Source organism: Hipposideros armiger, unplaced genomic scaffold, assembly GCF_001890085.2.
Source record: "Hipposideros armiger isolate ML-2016 unplaced genomic scaffold, ASM189008v1 scaffold_4, whole genome shotgun sequence".
Classification (NCBI taxonomy): domain Eukaryota; kingdom Metazoa; phylum Chordata; class Mammalia; order Chiroptera; family Hipposideridae; genus Hipposideros; species Hipposideros armiger.
The window spans coordinates 7467780-7491259 of NW_017731354.1; positions in this window are offsets into that span (position 1 = coordinate 7467780).

Sequence of the window (23480 nt, forward strand, 5' to 3'; positions counted from 1 at the left end):
CCCTGGCCTCTCCAGGCCTCCCACTGTTGCTGGTCCCTAGAGACCTCAACATCCTTGTTGGCCGTAAACGTCCCCTTCCCTGAACTCCCTTCAGTTCAATCCTTTCGGAGGAAATTCTATTTCCTGCCAGGCCCGTGACTGATCCAAGAACTACAGGGCATCAGTAATCTAGGAATTATCTCTTCTCCTAGTAACTCGGAAAACAAACATGAAGGAACATGAAGAGCCTGAGGTGGGGAATAATAGAGTGACCCAGGCTCTCCTCACCGGCCAAACTATCCTGCAGCGATAGTAGTGATGGCGGCCACCTTTGGAACATTCGCTATGTGACAGGACTCTGTGAAGTCCTTTCCATGCCCCATCTCAGTTAACCCTCCTAAAACCCAATGAGTTTGTTAACCCTAATTTTAAAAAAAAAGAAAGAAAGAAAGACTAGGGTGGAGCGTTGTTAAATAACCTCTCTAGTTGGGGATGAGGCAGAGCCAGGGTATAAACCCAGTTCTGTGGCCACGGGGCTACACTGACTTCCCTGGCTACCAGGCTACACAGCCTCCCTTCTGTTGTGGTGCCTCTAGGTGTGAGGCATCATGGACCTCCAGGAACTAGGAGAAAGAAGCACCTCCCCTCCCTTTTTTCTGAAGCACGTGTTTGCCTGGAATTCTTTATTTTTTTTTTATGTATATTGTTGCCAAAAAATGTGTTATTTTGCAAAATTCTTCAGATTTGCTCTCTTAGGGCTGTTTAGAAGATTTGGATTAAAACAAATGGGCAGGGGAAGGAAATGCATATATATTTCTCCTCATTTGTGAAAACTGATTATATCACTTAAAATCACATCGTTTTACTCAATTTGCTGATCTGATTACCCAATTACTTTCTAGTTAGCTTTCTACTATGCACCCACTGGTGTAGCCAGCCCTCTTTCCAAGCAATGATCTTTCTCTCTCTCTCTCTCTCACCCCCTCATCCCCAAAGTGAGGCTTTACTTCCATCTACCTACTTTCCCCCTAAACAACCATTTTTCTACCTGATTTTTCAATTATTACAACGAAAGCTTTCAAGCTAAGAAAAACAATGCCGTTTTCTTCCCAAAGCTAGCCATTCCCTGACACAAAGTAACAGTGATACTGAACACTGCTAGCAATTGTTATGAAAATGCATTTCTCTGTATCCTGTTGTCATGGCAGCTAAAGATCAAGACATGCCTGCTACATACAGCAATTTATACTGATTTGAAAGACTGTTTGGGGAGAAACATTAATATGTATAATCGAATGCATTTGAAACTGTGGCCCGACAAAGTACAATATCAGTTATTCAAATAACATCTCTAAAGCAAAGTACATCATTTACTTCCATCAATGTTGTGTTCATTATTTATGCTCGTGGAATTACTTTAATTTCCAACACACTGGCAATTTGATTATTTCTCTCGGCGTTCAGAATCTCTGTATTACCTTTGCTCAAGCATTGGCCAACTGAGCTCGTACAGAAACACCCAAGTCACATCATGAGGCCAGAAATGCCACAGCATTTTCTCTATTGCTTCTTTGTTTGCTGGGCCGGGGACAAACCTTAGGTGAATTTCTCCCTTGCACAGCAACTGTTTGAAATGTCATGCTCAGCTCTCCTTCTCCCAGATTGCCATTTCACTGCAAGATACTGTACCATCTATATCATGCTTTTCTTCTCCATGGGGGATGGGGAGAAAAGTCCAAAAATAAGAAAGATGGGGGGGAGGGGAAGATGCCAAACAGAGAATATAAAGGGTTTAGATGCAAATAATTGAGTACAAAATGCCACTTTTATTAACAATTTGGATGGTGGTTCTTGTCCCTAATCCTTTTTATTGGCTATCCCTCAAAATCACCCAGGGAGACAGCTGGCATTTGGCAGGAGGGAAGTAGAGGCATGGGGGGGATTAAGGAACTATGATCACAGAACAGATCAGTCGTGGAGCTAGGATGAGAACTCAGAATGCTGACATTCCCGAGCCATTGTTCAGCCCGTGGCCTGCTGGACACGGGCCTAAGGAATTTTGCTGAGATTGTCTAAAGCTTAACTGACTGCCACTCCGCCAATGGTAATTAGTTACACTGCTTTTCCCACAGCTAGTAATGCACGCTAGCATCTCGGCCTTGATTCTATGAAGCTGATTTTCATTCCTCTTCAGGATGGTCAATGATTTCAGCCTCTCGGATCCTGCCCCTTCAAAATTGGTATTTACATGTCAAAATACAGCAAGTAGCCTCCACTAAGTCCAGCTTTCCTTCTTAAATTATGCACCCAGGTCAAATGTATACATCCACACTTGGCATGGGAGAGTACATTCACGTAAAAATCACCCATTTTACTGCGTCTCCCCTCTCATCCTTACCCCAAGTTGACAGGATCTGGCAAACTGGTCATGTCGTTGAAAAGGGAAGCATCGAAAAGGCGTTACTTACAGACTTCATCTGTGCATCAGGCACTATTTATTCTAAGTGTTTTTCACATCATTGCTTTACAATAACACACTGGACTATGTTATGATCATTAGCCTCACGTCTACAATGAGGAAACTGAGGCTCATGGAGGTTAAGTAGTTTGCCCGATGTAACACAGCTAGTAAGAGGCAGGCAGAGCTAAAATGTGGATGCAGGTGTGTGGTGCCAGAGACTGTTCAGCCACCAACTAGTGACAGAAAGTGGTCACAAATCTCTGGAATCCAACAGACCAAGATCCAGATTCTAGCTGCATGTGTGACCTTGGACAAATAACTCCACTAGGCTCCAAGTTCACATGTTGTAGTAACTACTGCTAGATTTGTTAAATAAAGTCACTAACATTGTACCTGGCACTAGAAAGCCCTCCAAAAATGTTAGCTGCTCACTCAAAGGAATGAACATGTTCAGAGCAAATGAGCCAGAAGACCTGGCCCTCAGTGGAATAGTCCAAGGGAAGAAATGGACGTGGCGAAAAGGACACATGCCCTACCTACAGTCCCTTCCACCTAAGGGTGGGCAAGGCAGAAGGGGGAAAAGGAGAGGAGAGGGGTGTCATTACCAGGGAACGCAGGAAACTTTTGCAAGTGACAGGAGGCTGGCTGTGTTTTGGACAAATTAAGATAAAGATGGAGTCAACACAAAACTTGCTCTAGGGATAAAAGACATTCTAATAAGGAGCTAGTGTGAGGCAGTGGCTTCCCAGGGTGATTGAATTAAACACTCTCTCCAGCCACACTACTAGTCTAACTGATTTTTTATTTACCAAGTCCTTCGTTGCCTGAATTAAGCAACTCCTTGGCGCAGTGTGATCCTTTATCCTTTCTGCCTATGCCGACTCAGAGCTGGAAGCATTTACGTTTCTCTTTTAGGAAAGGAACACTCTTTCATAGGAAACCATGAAAGCAGCATCAAGTCCCAGCTTCTGTGGAATCTAAGAACTTCCCAACACTGGGAATCTAGGAATCACCATACATTGAAAATTATACTGGGGTCTTCTAGTCCAAAATAAGTGTCTTCCAACATCCCCAGGATCTGGAAATTTTGTGGTTCTAGCCTAAAGCTGGTCTTGCCATCTGTCTGTCTTCCTGGAGCCCTGTTCTTGAAAGGCAGTGGAGACTGGCTGGGCACTGGAGTCTTGTCCAGGAGTCCAAGACCTGAAGACTGAGTCAAAACCTAGGATTGAGTCCAGGCTCTGGCGCTCACGGCGTGGCCTTGGCACGTCAGGCCTCATCTCCCTGCATCTGCTTTCTCACCTGTAAAGTGAGAGCTTTCTATCTGCTTCAGGATCCTACGGTTTTGGGGAGCCCATTCTATGAGAAAGATACTCTTTGATCAGTAGATACTATCCACAGCGTGATTTATTACTTGAGGAGGGGGGAGTATCATTTTCATGGTTGGTGGTTTTATATGATAATCACCAGCCCCCAGGGACTTGGAATAATTTCACCATTGAAATTTTCCATTATACTAGCATTATAGCTCTGTTTCAACAAGCTTGCTTAAGTAACTTTTCCATTGCAAATTCACATGATAATAGCATTATAAATGGCATCTCCAAAGACTTCAATTAAAATTGATTTGTCATTGTAATCTCAGCTAATAATGGTATGATAATGGCATTATAATGAGGAGATCAAAGACTTACACGGAAATTATTTTGGCATTGTCATGCCGTATTCTAAATGGCTTTGAACAGGCTGCTCTACACAGAGATTTGAAACTGTTGTGTCATAGTGATATTGAAAGCTAAGACTACAGGTAATAGAACCATCCACTTCTTTCCCCCAAAGCCCCTCTTGGAATGTCTCCTAGCCTTTTCATTTCTCATTAAGGTGAAGTTCAAACAGAGCTTTGATTCTAATTTCCCCTACTCCAGCCCTGGGGAGAAAGAAAGCATTTGAGAGGATGTGAATGAGTGCCTAGAAATGTTGTTCTCAGGTGAGGCTGGAGCGAGCCCAGACACCCTCCATCAGCAGATGCTGGGGACCGAGTGTTCTGCTCTAGGCTGGCACTGGGACATGCTGATCTGAGACACATACCAGACCTGAGCCATGGGGTCCTGTTAGTGGAGGCAGAGCTCCGGCTCCTTCACAGGTGGTCATGCTATGGAATCGGGGTCCTGCAGCCTCCCATGTTTCATGCCTCATATCTCTCGCCCCTGGTGGCTTTGCAATTGTCACACTTATGAGCTTTGAGTGGAGTGGAATCCTGTGTCTCAGGGCTATCTGGCTGAGACACCAGCTGAGTGCATGTGGTTGTTTTGTGTTTATTTATATACTTTGACACAGACATAAATTAAGTGGAATGAAATTCAGGCTCAGTTCATGTTCACTTTGGAGAATATTCTAAGGTTCTAATATTATTCTAGTTTACAGAATTCTATCATTATGTTGGGTGACATTAAAACTAACAATTGTATGCTTTTTTCTATAGGACAGAAGCTATACGAAACATTCTAAATATGGTTGATTCTCATTATTCGTGATTCTATAAGATCACCACAAGCACTGAATTAATGAATCCTGAGCCACTGCTGTTAGAGGAAATACCTGTGAGCCTCTGATTATATTCTTGTCAACCAATCACTATGGAACCTTGTGTTATGTGTGTTTGTGTTTACAGACACCTTATTTAATACATATGTTAGAATCAGTCGCACTGAACTCATGGCCAGAAGCACTATAGCTCATGCCTGAATGCAGCTTATCTAACACATGTGCTCTCTCCGTAAGGTTCATCACTGCCTTTTGTGCTAAGGAACACTAGACAGCATTTCAGCACTGTGCTTACGGGCCATTTTAAACAGCAACATCACCAACAAAAGGAACAAAAATACGAAAACATGGCACTACATAGGTCATGAAAAGCACACCAGTCTACACTCCAAGAGCTGAACAAGGAGGCACAATGTCTGTCACCTTGTTCTACATCACGTGGGAACATACTCTTTGAGCAACTTAAATTTCTCATGCACATCTACAAATGACCACAAAATGGCCACAGGTATTGATATTGGGATTATAAATAAATTTTAGTGAGTAGGCAAATTCACAAATACAAAATCTATGACTGAGACTCAACTGCATGATAATTTATAGAATCTTTCCATCAACCTGATACATTAGGCACTATTATTATGCTCATTTATAGACAAGGAAACTGAGGCGCAGAGAGGATAAGCAACTTGCTCAATGCTCAGTTTTAATTCAAATTAATTGATAATTGACTTGGTTTTGTTTCTTTTTCAAACTAAATAAATCATATGCTTGGTACTTAGTTTAGGTCTTGTGGTTGTTGATGTTGTTTGGGTTTGTTTGTTTGTTTGTTTGTTTGTTTGTTTGTTTAGGAGATCAACTCAGAAAAATAGTATGGCCCTAGAGTTTGGATGGAAAGAGGGATCCATTTTTCAGGTTGGGGGGCTCGCTTGTAGAAGTTGTAGCAGACACTGTTGGTGCTAACCCAAATTCATTCCCAGCCCCCTTCTTCCCGGCCATCGGATGTCAACCTTCTGTGTGGCTTTGTACTGAAGACTAGGCCCCTCTACAGTCGTAGGGGTGAATCTGATTAACATAAGCTAATCAGAACAATTGCCTTAATCAAACTGATTTAAGTGAGGGCGTGGGTTGCAATTCTAGCCAAAGAGAAATGAAGGGAAATATCTTGCACAGTCCCAGGGAGAGGTTGTCCGTTGGCTTATGAGATGTCTGAGAAGGAAGACTGCCTTCTCCTGCCTCCGGCTGTCGCTGTGTGAGGATGTGTTCCTCAGAACTGCCCTCTGGGGACCACGAGGAGACAAACTGGAATGGCAGAGCTGAAAGACGCAGTGAAGGCACCCCCTGCCAGCCCTTTTCCCATCTGAGATAACAAACCCCCACTCATTTAAGCTGCTTTTAATTGGGGTTTGATTAGGAGCAACTCAAAGTATGCTAACAGATACAGGAATTTTGCTTGGGAATCTATTATAACGGAGAACTGGGAGGCCCTAAGTACAGAAATTATATAGACAGAAACACATAGAGGTTGAACCCAATTTAAGAAGCACAATGTATCGGTTGCTAAGAGATGCTGAGAGGATATAGATGGCCAGGGAAATTTCCCGTACTCAGAAACAGCTTATAATCTAGTTAGTTGAGAAAACCAAACACAGCCAGCTCAAGAATTCTTATACAAAGACACAGTAAATTCCATTAATTCTGCCAGCATTAATTCTGAAATACATGTGGTAGGGGTCTGTTGATGAATTAGACATACTCCCTGTCCTCTACAATCTAGTAAAGAAAACTAGACTGAGAGGTGTTTAATTCAAGGAATAAGATGGAAAAATGTTTTGGGAGAAAGTTAAGTGAGAGATTGATTTCTTTTGGCAGACCCAGGAAAGCCTCATGTCTGTCCTGCTTAAAATTCTTCAATAGTTTTCAGTTACACTTCACTCATTCAACAAATATTTATTGAACAATTACTCTGGGCGAGCACTATTCTAGGTGTCAGGACACAGCATTGAACAAAGCAGAGTCCCTGCTCTCACGACCTTACATTCTAATAAAAGGGAGACAATACAATAAACAAATGAGTAAATATATCTATGTCAGAGATGGTACTACCAAGAAAAATAGAGTACAGAGGGTAGGCATGCTGGGTTTGAGGTGCTATTTTATATAAGATGATTAGAAGCTGGTATTTGGGCAGAAAGTTGAAGGATGTGAGGGGGTGAGCTATGTACAGATATCTGGGGAGAGTGAGGCAGATGGAACAGCAAGTGCAAAGGCCCTGAGGCAGAGGGTGCCTGGCACATCTGAACAACAAGCAGGCAAGTGTGCCTGGGACAGGATAAATGATGGGAAAGCTATGGGCGGTGAGATCAGAGACACAGTTAAGGGTAGAGTCAAATTTACCATGAAGTTAATGAGCCCTGACCATGAGTTCAGAAAGTCGTAAGTTCTGGCATAATCTGGAAAAGTGAGATATTTTAGCCACAATCAGTTTAAGACTCCTCTTTCCACTCTGACTTCTCCATCACATTTCCTTTCATGCTGGGTCTTTAGAGAGGCTACAGGTATTTGGGGGACCCAGCTAGGAGGAAATTATCTTGGAGAGACATCTAGTCTGGAGTTAGTGAGATACATTTATGTGCATCATCGTCACTCCCATGACTAGCTGTCCCCAGGTGGGAGTGGCTTCCAGGAATCCTCCTGCAGCTCACCACCTAGCAGTGTGACCCAAAGACACAGGGGCAGAGGTCCAAGGGGAATGGAATATGTCCTCCAGAGCCCACGCCTAGAACTCTGTGAGTAGTGAGTGGTAAGTAAATGGAACCAGGAGCTAGTCTTGAGAAAATTCTCCCAGCCTCCGATGTGTAAACTCGTAAGCAGATGTTTCCATTCTCATTGACACCTAATCACCATGGAAGTGCTCTCCTGTCGGGAATACATTCAAGAGTGCAGAAACTACAGTGATAAATGTGCTGTACTGATGGAATCTCGAGAAACAGAGTTTATCCGACAAACCCGAAGCAGCACTACAAACAGCCAGTCTATCTGTGTGTGAAGCCCCCCACCATCAGCAATAAACGACAAATTTCAAACAGTCATCCTGAGGAAATATTCATTCTATTCTCTCTATCAAACATGATATTATAATATTCTTGTCATATGGAGAGGCAATCAAGGCATATGCAGACAAAGAATTTAGGGGGAAAATGTGACAGAGGTGGTTCAGTTCGCTCGTGAATAAAAACATTATGTAATTTTTCTGATTTCATGATGTTTGTGGTATGTGTCATTGTAATCTGTGGTGAGTTCTTTACTCATACTAAACATATATTCACTTTCAAATGTGTTATATTCCTAATTTTGTATCTATCTTAAAGAGAGCCCCAGAATTGTATCAACTTCAGGTCTCAGAAATCCCTGGTCAGCTGCATTTCGAAGACTTCTGAGCTATGATGGACAGAGTCCTAGCAAAGGTTTAGGAAGGCCATTAGGTCATTCCAGCAGCAAAGGTCAGGGATGAGTCCCAGACTTGGACATTTCATGGACCAGTAGTAATATTTCCCCAAAAAAGCTGAGTGAACCAATATTTGATTGCTTACTTTAAAAATAAAAAAACCATATAAATGTTTAAAACAACCATATCTATTGTGGTCACCTTTAAAAAAGAAATAGTTCTTATACAGACACATGCTGAAGTCTTTATGGATAAAATTATATAATGTCTATATTTTGTTTTAAACTATAATACAACAAGATATGGAGGAGGTAGAGAAGGTTTGAAAAGCAAGATTGGGTGCTAGGTACATAGGGCTTGTTACCATAGTCTGCTTTTGTACATGCTGGCAATTTTCATAATAAAAGGTGTAAAAATTAACCAGATTTAAAATACTCATAATTCTATAAAAGAAAGGACATACAGGCATTTCAGAAGTTGGGAGGCCATAGGTACCATCCTTTATATTGAATAAATTTAATCTTATGAAAAACTCACTCTACTCTGCTTATTTTTATTATTGTTGTTTTATAATCAATCAGTGAAATGCATCCCAAGCTGTTTAGAGATGTGAAAGTTGGATCAGGTTGACAGCTAACTCTCAAGAGGGTCAGTAAAAAAAGTTATTTGAATTGTATATCCCAACTTTTTTAAGTTATTAGTGTGTGTGTGTGTGTGTGTGTGTGTGTGAGTGAGAGAGAGAGAGAGAGAGAGAGAGAGAGAGAGAGAGAGAGCTGGGCTTTGCCCATGCCCCATACATACATACTTTCCTATGTACGCCACATAACCTGACTGAGCCCTCAGTTTCTTTACCTGAAAACTTGATATAATAACATGTACCTCACACAGTTTCTTAAAGAATTCAGTAAGACAATGTGTACATCTTACACATTGAAGGTAGAAGCATGAATCGGTACAACCCCTAGAGAGGACAATTTGGCAATATCATCTCAAATTTTGCAATACCTTTACCTTACGTCTGAGAATTTATCCTACAACAATTTTTGCATACATGTGAAGTGACACGTATACAAGATATTCACTGCAATATTGCTCAGCCATGTCACCAAGATCTGGTTTCATCCTGTCTCTCGGTTCTACCTTCTTCAGTTCAGCTACTTTTTAAGACTGGCTTCCCTGTGTGGGCCCAAAATGGCTGCTGGTCTTCTTCTTCCTTTCTAGCCAAGAAAAAATAGTCTTGTCCCAAGATCCCCTGAAATGGTCCTGAGATTCATTTGATTGGACAGCCTTAGGACCCATGCACACCTCTTCTGTACCTGTCCCTGTGGCCAGAAGGATGAAATGCAGTGACTGGCTCCAGAGAACATATGCTATACTCCCGGAGCCCGACAGAAGGAGTCTTACCTCAAAATGAGAGGGATTCCCAAGTAGAAATTAGGAGCTATTGGAAAGGGGGAAGGAAAAGGTGCTAGAAAAGCATTCAATGTATGTCTACTGTGACACCTTTGCAGCCCTTGCTACTCCATAATGCTTGATTTGGCAACTGGCTTGCAGCTTCCAGAACATTCTGATCCAGCCCCTAATTAGCTGGATTGCACCAGATTTTTCCATCCACATTTCTGCTCGCTGAACACATCACTCCTCCACTTACTCATTTTATGATTCAAATTAGTAAGACCCTTTCAATAGCTTAAATCTCTCCACTGAACAAGCTTGTCTGTTATCGGGAAATATACGGTCACATGAACTTATTCAAAACACAACATTTTCTCATTATAATGAAACATGATTATTAATGGCAGAGTGCCCATCAGAAATGAAACTAATCCTTCATTTTGTTCAAAATAAATGTGCTCTAAAAAGTACAGAGATGGTAAAATTAATTTGAGAGTAATCGATTCCTGCATTTTAAATGAACATAATTATGTAATCATTAAATTATTTAATGGGCTTCATTAGGCTTATTTCTGGCTTGGGTGTCACTTTTTTTTTTATCCCAATTAGCTCAAGTGCTAAAATTAATTTTTTATTACTGGTAAGAGTAGTAATCCAAGTCAGGATGAAAATAGCCGGGGGTGTGCCCAGCCCTACCTGATGGCTAAGCTGGGCCATCATTCCCCTAGCAATGGGAATTGCTGTGTCAGTACAAATACAGCCAATCAAAGTCCAAAGAACTAGCCCAGTAGGTTTATGGCAAATGTGTAACCTGCTATCCATCAGACAGGACACCTGTCAGGTTCAACTGCGCGGTCCATAGAAAGCCTAGCAAAAGAGACTTCTCCCGGAAAGCCTACATGGCAGCCCACGTCAGTGCTATGTTATCACCGAGAATGGGCCTGAGCATCGTCTGAGAATGGGAGAAACTTGGGCATCTCACAGAACTGTGTTCAAATCCCAGTTTTGCTAGTGGTAGGCTCTGTGACCCAAAACAATTTCTATAACCTCTAGGAGGCTCAGTTTCTTCATCTACACATGGAGATGGTGAAGTCATCATTTTTCCAGAGTTGTTGGTGAGAATTAGCAATAATGTGTACAAAGTGTCTGGAATACAGGATTCACTCAATACATGATAGTTATTATTCTGTTTATCACAATCAGTAATCCACACATCAGACAATCATGGATGTCTGATTGTGATAAACGGAGTCTTCAGGGATGCTAAGGTTAAGATTCAGACTAACTTTTTCTTTGTGGACATTACTGATCAAACCCATACTTGACAAGGGGTTCTGAGTGACAGTGTTACAAAAGAAAAGATACTCCAAAAATAGATTATTCTTTTAAGAAGACAATATATAATGAATGTATATAATACATACACCTTAATACAAACAATACATAATAATACAAAAAAGAGAGAGGAAATATGGCTTGGCGATTAAGAACAGGGCGTCTGGAGGCCGACTGCCAAGACACTTAACCTCTTCAAATCCTGGCTTCCTCTTCAACTTGAGGGTAATAATAGATTGAGTTGTTGTGAGGGTTAAATTATATAGTGTATAGAAAATCACGTCCTAGCATATAATAAACAATGTAAGTTATCTATTACCATTGTTGTTCATTAGAAATAGTAATTGTATAAAAATACAGGGCATTGTTAAGTATGTTTTCAACACTTGAGGAAAACAAATACTTTAAATTCGTACAAAAAGATAGCTGTGATCCATTAAGCAATTCATTGATTCATTGATTTAACGAACATTCATTAGTACTCAGTATGTGTCAGACACTGAATTCAGATGTGTAACAGGAGAAATATTGTGAAATTTTTCTGGCTTAATACTCTAATCTGGCCTTTCATGCCAGCCAAGTTAGGAAACTTTTCCTAACATCTTCTTAGGAGGAGGTGACAGGAAAAGGTCGTGGATATGTCATTCAGAAATCTACCTTCCCTGTTCATACATCACACTAGCCCTCAGGTCACAGTTAGAAATGCAAATGAGGAGCTCCGTGTCGCAGCCAGCATGGCTGACATAACCACACTAGGGACCAAGTGCTTCTGTGTTCCAACACAGGTTCTCTTTGTCTTGCCATATTACATCCATTAGGGATGTCTAACATTAAAGTGATCCATCAAAATTTAAATTACACACAGAAGCCTAAAAATAAGTGGTCAACCTCCCCTCTTCCTCTCTCTCTCTCGCTCTCGCTCTCGCTCTCGCTCTCGCTCTCGCTCTCGCCTTTTCTTAAGTTTAAGGAACAATTGCTCTCAGAACTCATATGAGTTTCCCTAAATCAAATCAGAGGCAGATTATGGGCAGCTGGCTGGCCACCATGTTTGGGAGAAAAGGGACAGTGGACAGACACTGGCTAACGCGAGCTAATTCTGCACTGACTCCCTGTGACCTCTGATTCATCCGGAGAACCACCGAAGCTCTGTCTCATTGACCTGGGCTGCCAACCATCACGCTTCCCTGCATTAATTAAATAACCATTCATGAGCAAAGCAGGCTCTAGGCAGCCCCTATGATCAGCTCCGGAGCTTGATGAAGCCCCAGCTTTCTGACCTGTCAGGTACTCGATCATTCCCTGTATGGAAAGTTTACACAAAGCAGGCTAGGGCAGGATTCTACCACCACTGGCTACAATCATGTCATCAGAAATCCTCCTAAGCCAATGGCTGGACACAGGACGGATTAAGGATCCAGTTCAGATGACACCCCTAAAGGTACAGGTTACAAGCCTGACTAGGTTCATGCAAGGAAGGGAAACGTCTCTAAAGTGCATATTTCAGCCCAACTGCATGTCTGAAGCTCATTTCGAACATCCATCAAACTAATTAACAGTCACTAGATTTGCCAATAAAAATCCATTTTTGATACCAGTGTGCTAATTAGCAAATGCATTGCTGGTAATCTGGAAAAGATGGAAGGGCTTCCAGTGGCCACCTCTGGAGCCTGGCTCCGTGTGACAGAATGGTGGCTGTCTACCCTGATCATGGTTTCCTGACCACCAGACAAGTTAACTGGCACATGCCTACTACCCCATTAATTATGCAAAAATATTTTCAAAGAAATTTTACAGGCCTTGCAACATGCTGGGAGGAAGATTGCCTGTTGTTATCCGCTTAGAGTAAATTGGGCAGAGAGTGGAAACCCCAGTATCAACCTCATCCCTGGAATCTGAGGTCACTGAATTGTGAAGGCAGAGACAAAAAAAAGCTGCCCTGGCAGCCTCCTGAGGGATCCAAGAACTCATGCAAGTTTGAAAACGGACACGAGGCCTCTTTCTACTGAGCAAACATGACACGTCTCACTGTCCTGCCATGGAATTTGGCGAAGAGCGGTAGGCTCACGGATTAGCTTCCCAGGCCCTGTCCCAATGGACTTATAACCTAAATCCCTGAGTTAACAAATGAGAAATCACTGGGCTGGATTCTAAACATTCTAAACATCCTTGGGAACTGACCCTAGCCATCAGCCCCCTCGTATTTACATGCCAGCTTGGTAGGAGTCCACAATGCTCCACAACCACTGTGTGTTAAAGGTACAGAAAGAAGCACATGGAAGCTGGATCACATCAGGACAAGTAGACTATGTTTTTTCTCTTTTCCCATTTTTATATATCAACATTCTGGCTTATTTTCCCCATGTTTTTATTTTTGCATTTTTTGTTTCAGGAAAAAAATCTTTCTCTAGTGCAGATGCTGGAGTATTCCATTAATTTGAAAGCTATCTAGGTTGTCGCATTTTAAAGTATGAGAGTCTAATACATTACATATGGCACTAAAACCCTGGTTAACATTTTACCCAACAAACAACAAAATTTTAAGAAAGATTTGGTGAGGAGCGGCCGGTTAGCTCAGTTGGTTAGAGTGCAGTGCTCATAACACCAAGGTTGCCTGTTCGATCCCCACATGGGCCACTGTGAGCTGCGCCCTCCACAACTAGACTGAAACAACTACTTGACTTGGAGCTGATGGGTCCTGGAAAAACACACTGTTCTCCAATTTAAAAAAAAAGATTTGGTGAGACCAAGACTCCAACAGAGCTAATGGAAGTATAAAATGGTATAAACTTTTTGGAAGATACTTTGGAAATACACACCAAGAGCCTTTGGGGGAAAGAAAATTTATATCCTTTGATTCAATAAATGAACACCTTTGAATCTAGCTTAAGAAACATTTAGAGACATAAGCAGAGATTTGTCTGAGGACATATTTCTCACTATCTTATCAATAATCATGACAAGTTAAAAGCATGTCCAATAACACGGTAACCAGTAAAGAAATTATGGCACATCTAAATTATAGAATTTTATGCAGTCATTAAAATTGTGTTTTTTAAAAAATTAAAAACATGAGAAAAATGCTCATGAAATAATATTTTATGACAAAAGTCAACACATAAAACTAAAACATTGCATGATGCCTATTTTGTTTTAATATTTATGTATATATTGTGTACATAATTTTTAAAATAGAAGAAAATACCCCAAAATATTAACAGTGATCAATCTGAATTATTGGAAACTCATCTGTATTATCTTCTTACATTGCTCTGTATTTTCCAAATTCTCTCCCATGACCATGCACTTTATCATTATATATATAAATTTATATAGATGAACATTTACATAAGCATGATAGAATACACACACATGTGTGTGCATATTCTATCATGCTTAAATGTTCATGCTCTTTGATGACATAATTCTAGGTCTAAGAACACACCATAAAGAAAGAGATACAGTCAAATGTTATGCTTCCCCAAGTCATATACTGCATTGCTACGAACAAAGGTTATTGTGTTGTGGATATATTGTATAGATATTTTTATTTACAGGGGATTCAGGTTGAATAGAAAGCCAGATGATAGATAATTTGCTGATGATAGCTGAATTTGCTGAAAAATACAAATATCATGCACCTTAGAACTGAGTGAGGCTCTAGATATCACCTACTCCAGTGGGTTCCAATATTTTTTAACCATAGAATCCTTCTTTTAAATAAAATCCTAGGAGAATCTGCAATACAGAAAACCAACACAAGAGTGATTGCTCTGAGGAAGCAAGGGGCTCTGTGCAAACCCATCTGAAGACCACTTGGGGCAGGATAATTTATGGGTCCATTAACTTATACTTGTTCAACTTATATTTTTTTCCAAGCAGGCCTAAGGGTCTTATTTGTGGTAACTGGTTTAGCCCTCACAGCAACATTGTAAGGAAGATACTATTACTGTCCCCGTTTTACAGGTGAGGAGACGGAGGCAATGAGATTCTGAGAAGCTTGCTCAAGATTACAGGGCTATTAGGTGGCAGAGCCAGGTCCAAACCCAAGCAATTGAACTCTAGTTTATACAGCTTCTTAATGCTGCTTCTGGACTGCGGATAGAGAGCGGAAATGAGAGGGAGAGGGAGGTAAAAGAAAAGGAAAGATGAGGTCTTTTCGGCGTTTCCAAGTGTCTGCCTGGTTTCAAAGGCAGTCTCCATGCTAGGCCTATTCCATCCAACATGTCATGGAGTGCATGGAGTGGGCCACTCAATCCAGGGGATCTACCAGCATACCTGCTCGTATATGCTGCTCGTGTCCAGCTGCCTAAGAAGGACTGAAGAGACCCCAGCACCCAGCTCTAACAAGCATGTGGAAACGGATGGGTCACATATAAGCCAATTACAGCTGGCAGCCAGGTTTGGGGAAATCACTTTCCCTGGAACCAATTGGGAGCCCGTTTTGGAGATAAAAGGGACAGCACATTAGTCTCTGTGGTCAGAAGCAGCTTTCATGCATTTCATGGAGCAAAGGGAACCTGAAACATTTTGAAATGAGAAAATGGGGTACGGCCAAATTGCTCAGTCAAGCCATTTGAAGGGTCTTTAGCGTGACATTCCATACAGGACCTCGTAGCTTGTTCACATGCAGGTAAAAACTAACATACGTCCATCTAGACTGTGAGTGTGTTGCTATCCTTACATGCCTCTACCTGTGTCATTTAATGCTTTTGTCATTAAGACACCCAATCACATGTCCATAGAAATGAGGGGTCAGGACTGCCTGGACAATTGGAATTCCCAGATAAACTGAAATCTCATTATTCACAATTAGCTAAACCTCCTTTCCCATCTGAGTTTTTTTTACCAGCACCAATTTAGTAAGTTAAATACTAGCACCTTAGATAAAGGCCTATGTCAGAGAGTCATAGAATCAGAAAATCTAATACTTGAAAGGAGTTAGAGATAATTGAATCTAACCTAGAGGAAGAGCCAGACTGAAATGTTTGGGGAAGCTTCAGAGCAAATCTGGTGCAGGACCAAAATGTTTAGTTTAGACACTATTTTTGTTGTCTGGGAACATGATAATGTCTATAATACATGGTCAATCAACCTCTGCTTGAATGCAGCCAATAACAGGGAACTCACTACTCAAGATGACTCCATTCAATTCTGTACATTTCTAATCTAAAGAAGACAAAAATACCTTTCTTTTACTAGATCCATATCTACCACCTTGAATACTCCAATGAGGTCATGACTCCCTGAGGACTGATTGACTCAGATTGTCTCCAAGATGTGCCTTTAGTGCCTCAGCTGACTCAAGGCCAGAAGTATATCCCTCAAAACACACCCACAAGTCTATTTATTGTCTAGCCAGCTCTGAAAATGACCAGCCCAATCATAAAATCAAAAGAACATGAAGAAATAGAGAAGAGAGATAAAAGAAAAAGAAGAAGGAAAAGAGGAAAAAGAAAAAAAGGAGGAGAAAAAAAGGAGATGGGATGGTGGTGGCATTTGGGAGGACTGTGTGGGCACTAGCTGTTTCGCCCTATAAAGAGGAAAGTTGGATCTGGGAGTGTTGCTATTGTCCATAGACATTCAATAGAACACCTTGGGGTCTTTTACAAAAAATCATTTCTAACAAAAATCAGTAGAAGAATAAATGCTGAAAATATTCATAATATATTGCTAGGTGAAAGGAGATTATAAAGCATGTAGGGCTAATTCATTTTTTAAATCTCTGTTACTTATTCATATCTATAGATAAAATTTTATCAATAAACATAGATTCATCTGTATGTGTAGTGGTTGTCTCTGGGTGGAGTGTTGACACAATGATCTGATACATATATAATATTTTTTAACATTTCTGTTGTTTTCCAAATTTTCCGCATTGATTAGTATAACTTTATGAATCACTTTTAAAAAGTTAACTTAAAGCCTCCAGTCAAGATGGCAGAGTAGGTAAACATGCCGTACCTGCCTCCTCCCATGACCACTTCAAAATTACAACTAAACTACAGACCATCATTGAGAACCACCTGAAGTCTAGCTGAACAGAAGTCCTATAACTAAGGATAAACAGAAGAAGCCACCTCGAGACTGATAGGAAGAGTGGAGACTCGGAATGGGCTGGTCCCACACCTACGTGTGGTGGTTAAAAATCAGGAGGGATATCTCAGCTGTGGAGGTCCCTTCTGAGGAGCAAGGGGTCCCAGCCACACACCAGGCTCCCCAGCCACAGTTCCAGTGCCAGGAAGTGAGGTCCCCATAACTTCTGGCTGTGAAAACCACCAGAAATTGTGGCTGAGTGAGATGGAGGGCAGCTGGAGTCCCAGGCATTCCTCTTAGAGGGCCCACACACAGACTCACTTGCTGATGGACTCATTCACTCTAAGCTCCAGCACTGGGGCAGCAGCTTGAAAGGCACAGGAATGTACAGGGAGGAACTGAGGCTTCAGAGTGAGGACTAGAGGAGAAGCTTTCTCCCAGACTGGCAGAAGCCATTGTTCCTGTGTTGAGCTCTCATCACACCCAGGATGCACATGCAGGTAGCTGCCATATCTCCATCAACCTGGCTACCTCCGTTCGCCCTGCCCTGGTAATTCCCTGAGACCTTGCCACACCCAACTTTCAGGCCTACCCAATCCACAGTGGCTTTTCCATACAAGTGGCCTATCTTGGCTCAGGCTATGGCCTTTTTCTGAAATCTCTCAAAGGCTCACAAACCCCAAACAAGCATCATCTAGCCTCGGCATGTCCCATACCTCTTGCTAAACAGCCAAGCCTGGCACTAGCAGCAGCTGGGCCTTAGTTTGCAGCTCAGCCTCGTCCAGGCACCTCCAAGCTCAGCACAACTGGCAATCATCTGCAGATCACTTTGTATTTCATACCAAGTGGCCCTGGGCAGGGCACAGGCAGTGGCAGATCTTGGCCTAGCACCACAGCCCACCCCACCCCCAAGAGGCCCAGGACCAACACACCTGGTGGCCAGCTTCAGACCACTCCAGAGCACCACCCACCTACCTCCACAAACAACACAGATGAGGAAATTTAGGTCCTCAGTTCTTAAAGTAAATATCCCTAACCCTGCCCCACCTCACCCCCATAAAAGGACCAATGTCTGCTCTCTTACTAGACTATAAACTCTGGAAGAACAGGGACCATGTCTCTCTTGTTTGCCAGTGAAGGGTGGATGGATGGATGGATGGATGGATGGATGGATGGATGGATGGATGGATGGATGGATTCCAAAGATTTCAGAGCATGTTAATGTCAGAGCTGAGACTAGAATCAAAACCCTCTCATTTCTAGCCCAGTTGTTCCCAATATTTTATAGTCAAACCTCATTATATTCAGGAACAGTGTTGCACATATTAATAACCCACCACATCAGCACACTTACATAAAAGGAATATTGGCTGTTTCTAAAAGTAAAATCTACGCTTAAAGGATATAGATTTGCCAGTCATTGGTTGGGTGTGTTTTTTTTTAAGATTTTTTTATTGGGGAATTGAGGGAGGGGAACACTGTTGGGGAATTGAGGAAGTGGAACAGCCAAGTTGTTGTCCTTCAATCTTAGCTGTGGAGGGCACAGCTAGCTCAGCTCCAAGTCCAGTCTTGCTGCTCAGCTCAAGGTGCTGTGTTCCGTTAGTTGCGCATGGGTGTAGCCACCATTCCATGCGGCACTTGAACCAGCAGCCTTGTTGTCAAGAGCGCACACTCTATCTCCTGAGCCACCCAGGCGGCAGCTCAGCTCAATGTGCCAAGTTCAGTCTTTAGTTGCGAGTGGGCATAGCCCACCATTCCAACCAGCAGCCTTGTTGTTAGGAGCACATGCTCTCACCAGCTGAGCCATCCTGCCATCTGTTGGCAGCTCAGCAGCAGCTCAGCTCAGGCACAGCATCACTGGGCCGTGTAGGAATCGAACCAGCAACCCTGTTGCTCAGAGCTTGCACTCTTGGGCAAGCTCTTAACCAACTGAGCCACTCAGCCAGCCCGGTCATTTGTTTTTCAAAAGAAATACCCATTTATTCCTTCAATCAACAAATGCTTTCTGAGGACCAGCAGAGTGGCTCAGTTGGTTAAGAGCTCGCTCAAGAGTTTGAGCTCTGAGCAACAACGGTTCGATGCCCGGCCCAAGCTGAGCAGCCGCTGAGCTGCCAACAGGTATCAGGATGGTTCAGCTAAAAAAAAAAAAAATGCTTTCTGAGCACCTATCATATGCCAGGTACTGTGCCAGGCACTTGCCACATTTTGTTCAGGTATTAAAATTATATATGACGTTATTTTCATTTCTCACGTTTCTATAACTTTCCATAATATAATATCTACATTTATAAAATGTTTAAATTTTAAGAGGCTATTCTAAAATAAATAAATAATATTTTATATGCTCTGCAATTTTTTTTTTTTAACTTTCAGAGTCAGAGCAATATCTTGGGAGTGTTAAGCCTGCCAAGTAACTATTGGAGGACAAAATTCATATTGATCTGTAAGTACTGATTCAAGTGTGGAAAATAGATCTCATGATCTTAGAAACATTTGTAATATTCTGGGTACACATTCCAGAAACAAACTCCATTTCCGGCACTTGGGACCAGTCCTTCCTAATTCCAAAGAAAGTGCCTCTACAGAAAGTACCTGCCTGAGGCCAGCTACCAGAGTGTCAGCAAGGACAGAGAGCATCACGGGAGACGGCAACTATTGCCACTGACCCCAAGCAATGGGCAGCGTCATTCTTACATACAGAGCTCCCGACAGAGGAGATGAATATTTGTTCAATCAAAGACTTACAGACTGAATGCATCAACCAATGAACAAATAAATTTCAGGAAAATCAAAAGTGATTGAAGAATGCCAGAGAGGCCTTCTGACCGTTTGAACTCCCCTACCCTCCTAAAAAACAATCTCTCCCGGCTGTTCTTATTTGACTCCTAACATTTCACCATTTATGTAGATCAGGGATTGGCAAAACTACAGCCGACAGGCCAAAGTCAGCCCACTGTCTCCTTTGTAAATAAAGTTTTATTGGAACACAGCCACACTATTTATTGTCTATGGCTGCTTTCATGCTACAGAGGCAGAGGTGAATATTTGCAACATAGACCCTAAGGCCTGCAACGTGAAACCATTTATTATCTGGCCCTTTACAGAAAAAGTTTGGCGATGCCTGCTTTACATTACACTCTTTTAAAATATCATTGACAATAGTAACACTTTGTCAGTTACATCTCACTGCAAATTAGTTTATTTCAGGGGCATTTAGCTGTTGGATGGGGAAAAGGGTACAGATAATCTGAGAATGCTAGGTTTTTGGTGTATCTGAAAATGAGCACAAAAAAGCAGAAAATGGGCACAAAAAGGAAAACAATGGGAGAGTAGTATGTAGACTTCACCTATTTTGCAGTTCTGCTTGCCCTAAGATTCAAATGGAAATGAGGCTTAGAACTGACTGTCAAGGTTTGAATAGTGGGAGTGTCTGACTTCAGAATCAAAGCCAGTTCTCTTTTTCATTTAAAAGAAAACTCAATATTCTGATTTTTCTTCCATACAACAGGTTCCTCTGCTTTCAGACATATCACTTTGCTTCCATTTCTCTGTGGCCCAAAGAGTTACAGAAATTGTTTTAGACGTCACCCGTCCCCAAGTTTTGCACTTCTGGTTTTGGTTTTTTTTTCCCCGCAACTGACCTCATTTAGCAGGGTGGAAGGCAGCTTTTCCTAGTCTATTAAGACTTCAATAAAATCATCCATTTCTAGTTAACTGGAATAGTATTCACATTTAGACCTGCATATTAATTGCCCGATAACGAGGTGATAAAGCTGCTTTTCTCTGCAGGTGTACCAATCAATTTCAATGAAACTGAAAAAATGAGTTCTTTTCTTGTTGCATCTGAAATTAAAAAGTGATTTATATTTTCTAATAAAGTGCTTTTCATTGATCTCCTTCTGAAAATGTATGGTTTCATTTGCACCCTTTTAAATTATAATAGTTTCCGTTTGTAAAAGAATGATTTTCCAATATCATTTCTGGCTTTCAATTGATGATTAACTTTAATATAGATTTGAAGGAGAATGGTGGGGGGGGAGAAAGTAGGTTATTAAGAGCTTCTATTCCACACACCCCCATCTACCCCACCCAAAAAAAAAAAAAACCCTGCTACTTTTAATGACTTTAAAAACCTAGACTACAGAATTCTTTTCCCAAGTACAGTGTTGTCAGAGAAAGTTATGTGTTTTCCCCCAAGAAATCCATTTTTCTATTTCACAAGTTTTCTTTTGTCATAGAATTTTATGTCTGCGCCAATTGTTTTCCATTTCTGTTGTGTCAGCCTGGCTGCAGGGCAAATGTGGAGAGAAGAGATTTTTTTCTTTCTTCCCTCTGACACCAGCAGCAAATTCTTGCTTGGAGATGTTCATGGAATCCTGCTGTTACCGGCTGAATTCTGGCAGATGTGGAAACTGGCAGAGCAATTACATTTCACTTTAATTTAGTATTATGGTCTTCTCAGCCATAATAATTAAGCAGCCATGAAAGGAAGCTATATTCAGAACTTGTGATGGAAAATCAGACTCCAGGACTGGACTCTGTTGAGAAATCAGAGTCACCTCACTTCTTTGTCATTCAGAGGCAACTGAACTCACATTTAGGCTGGAGAGTCTTTGCAAACAGGTGTGGAGTAGAGTCCGGAGATCATGTGGGCATTAGACCTCATGTAAAACAGATACCAGGGCCTTTGTCTGTATATCTACATAGAGATAAATGTTGGCTGATGAATTAATTAATGGATAGGTGGATAAATGGATGGAGGGATGAACAAATGAATGAATTTATGGATAGGCAATTATCTTTGCAGCTCTCATGCAAAGATCACCTTCGTGATATGACTTGAGGGCCACTACAAGAAATATTTCCCCCACACCCCAAGTCTCACAGTGCCTGAAGATTCCCCATTAGTCCCCATGTTTGTGTCCAGGTTAACTATTAGCCTCTTCTAAATTGTCTTTTATAAACTTTCCTTGGGCTGGCTGAGTGGCTCAGTTCGTTAAGAGCATGAGCTCTGAGCAACAGGGTCGCAGGTTCGATTCCCACATGGGCCAGTGAGCTGTGCCCAAGCTGAGCTGCCACTGAGTTGCCAACAGGTGGCAGGATGGCTCAGCTGGTAAGAGCACATGCTCCTAACAAGGTTGCCAGTTCAACTTCTGCATGGGATGGTGGGCTACACCCACTCGCAACTAAGATTGAACACCTGCAACTAAGACACCTTGAGTTGAGCAGTCACGTGCTGCAGACGGGCAGCCGGATGGTGACTGGACTTGGAGCTGAGCTAGCTGCGCCCTCCACAACTAAGACTGAAGGACAACAACTTGGCTATTCCCCTTCCCCAATTCCCAGACACTGTTCTCCTCCCACAATTCCCCAATAAAATCTTTTAAAAAAAAAGTTCCTTGAAGGGACAAGACTTGGATGGCTAATACTGCAGCAAGCTCATCACCTGCTTTCCCAAGTATCAGGCAACCACAGAGTACCTAATGGAATAGGCTTGACAGTGGCCTGGGAACATGGTCAAAGCTTAGCAAAAGTGGTGCAGGGCTGCGTCATAAGGATGAAATCCTCTCAGATCTACAGAGGACCCTGTTTCAGTTACACGCCCAGGGACAATATTTCTCAGGCCTCCATTCCTCCTTGAAACTCTCAAAGAACGATCATCCACCAATTTCTCGGATCCTGGACAGTCAACACCAGCCAGGCCTGAGAACTGATGGCTTCTGTCTGCACTTGAAAATAGAAACAATGATGAAAATAAAAATAATTATAAAAATAAAATATTCTAATTATAAAATATATTTTATAATATATAAATTATATTGCATTCTATGTATTATTAGATATGTTATGAAGTTTATTAAAATATTGTTATATGACATATTACATAAGTGAATTATATACATTTAAAAAAGAGGACTCCTTTAGAAAGCACTCAGAGCATCTTCTGAGTGCTGTGCATTTTCCATGCACTATCTGACTTAGTCTTCAACATAATGCCAGTTCTGTGCCCACTGAGTGAGATGAGCTGTTTTCCCAGGGCCACACAGCAAGTAATAGACAGATACACAGATCTGAACCCTAGACTTGAACCCAAAAACACATGACTCTCCAAAGTGTATGTGCCAAGCTCCACTCTCCCTTCTACTTTGGCTGCTATTAAAAATAAAAACTGGGGGCCGGCCGAGTGGCGCGATGGTTAAGAACTCGCTTGGGACACCAGAGGGCCCCGGTTCGGATCCCACATATGAGGGCCAGTGACACTGCCCTCTACAGCTAAGATGCTGAACG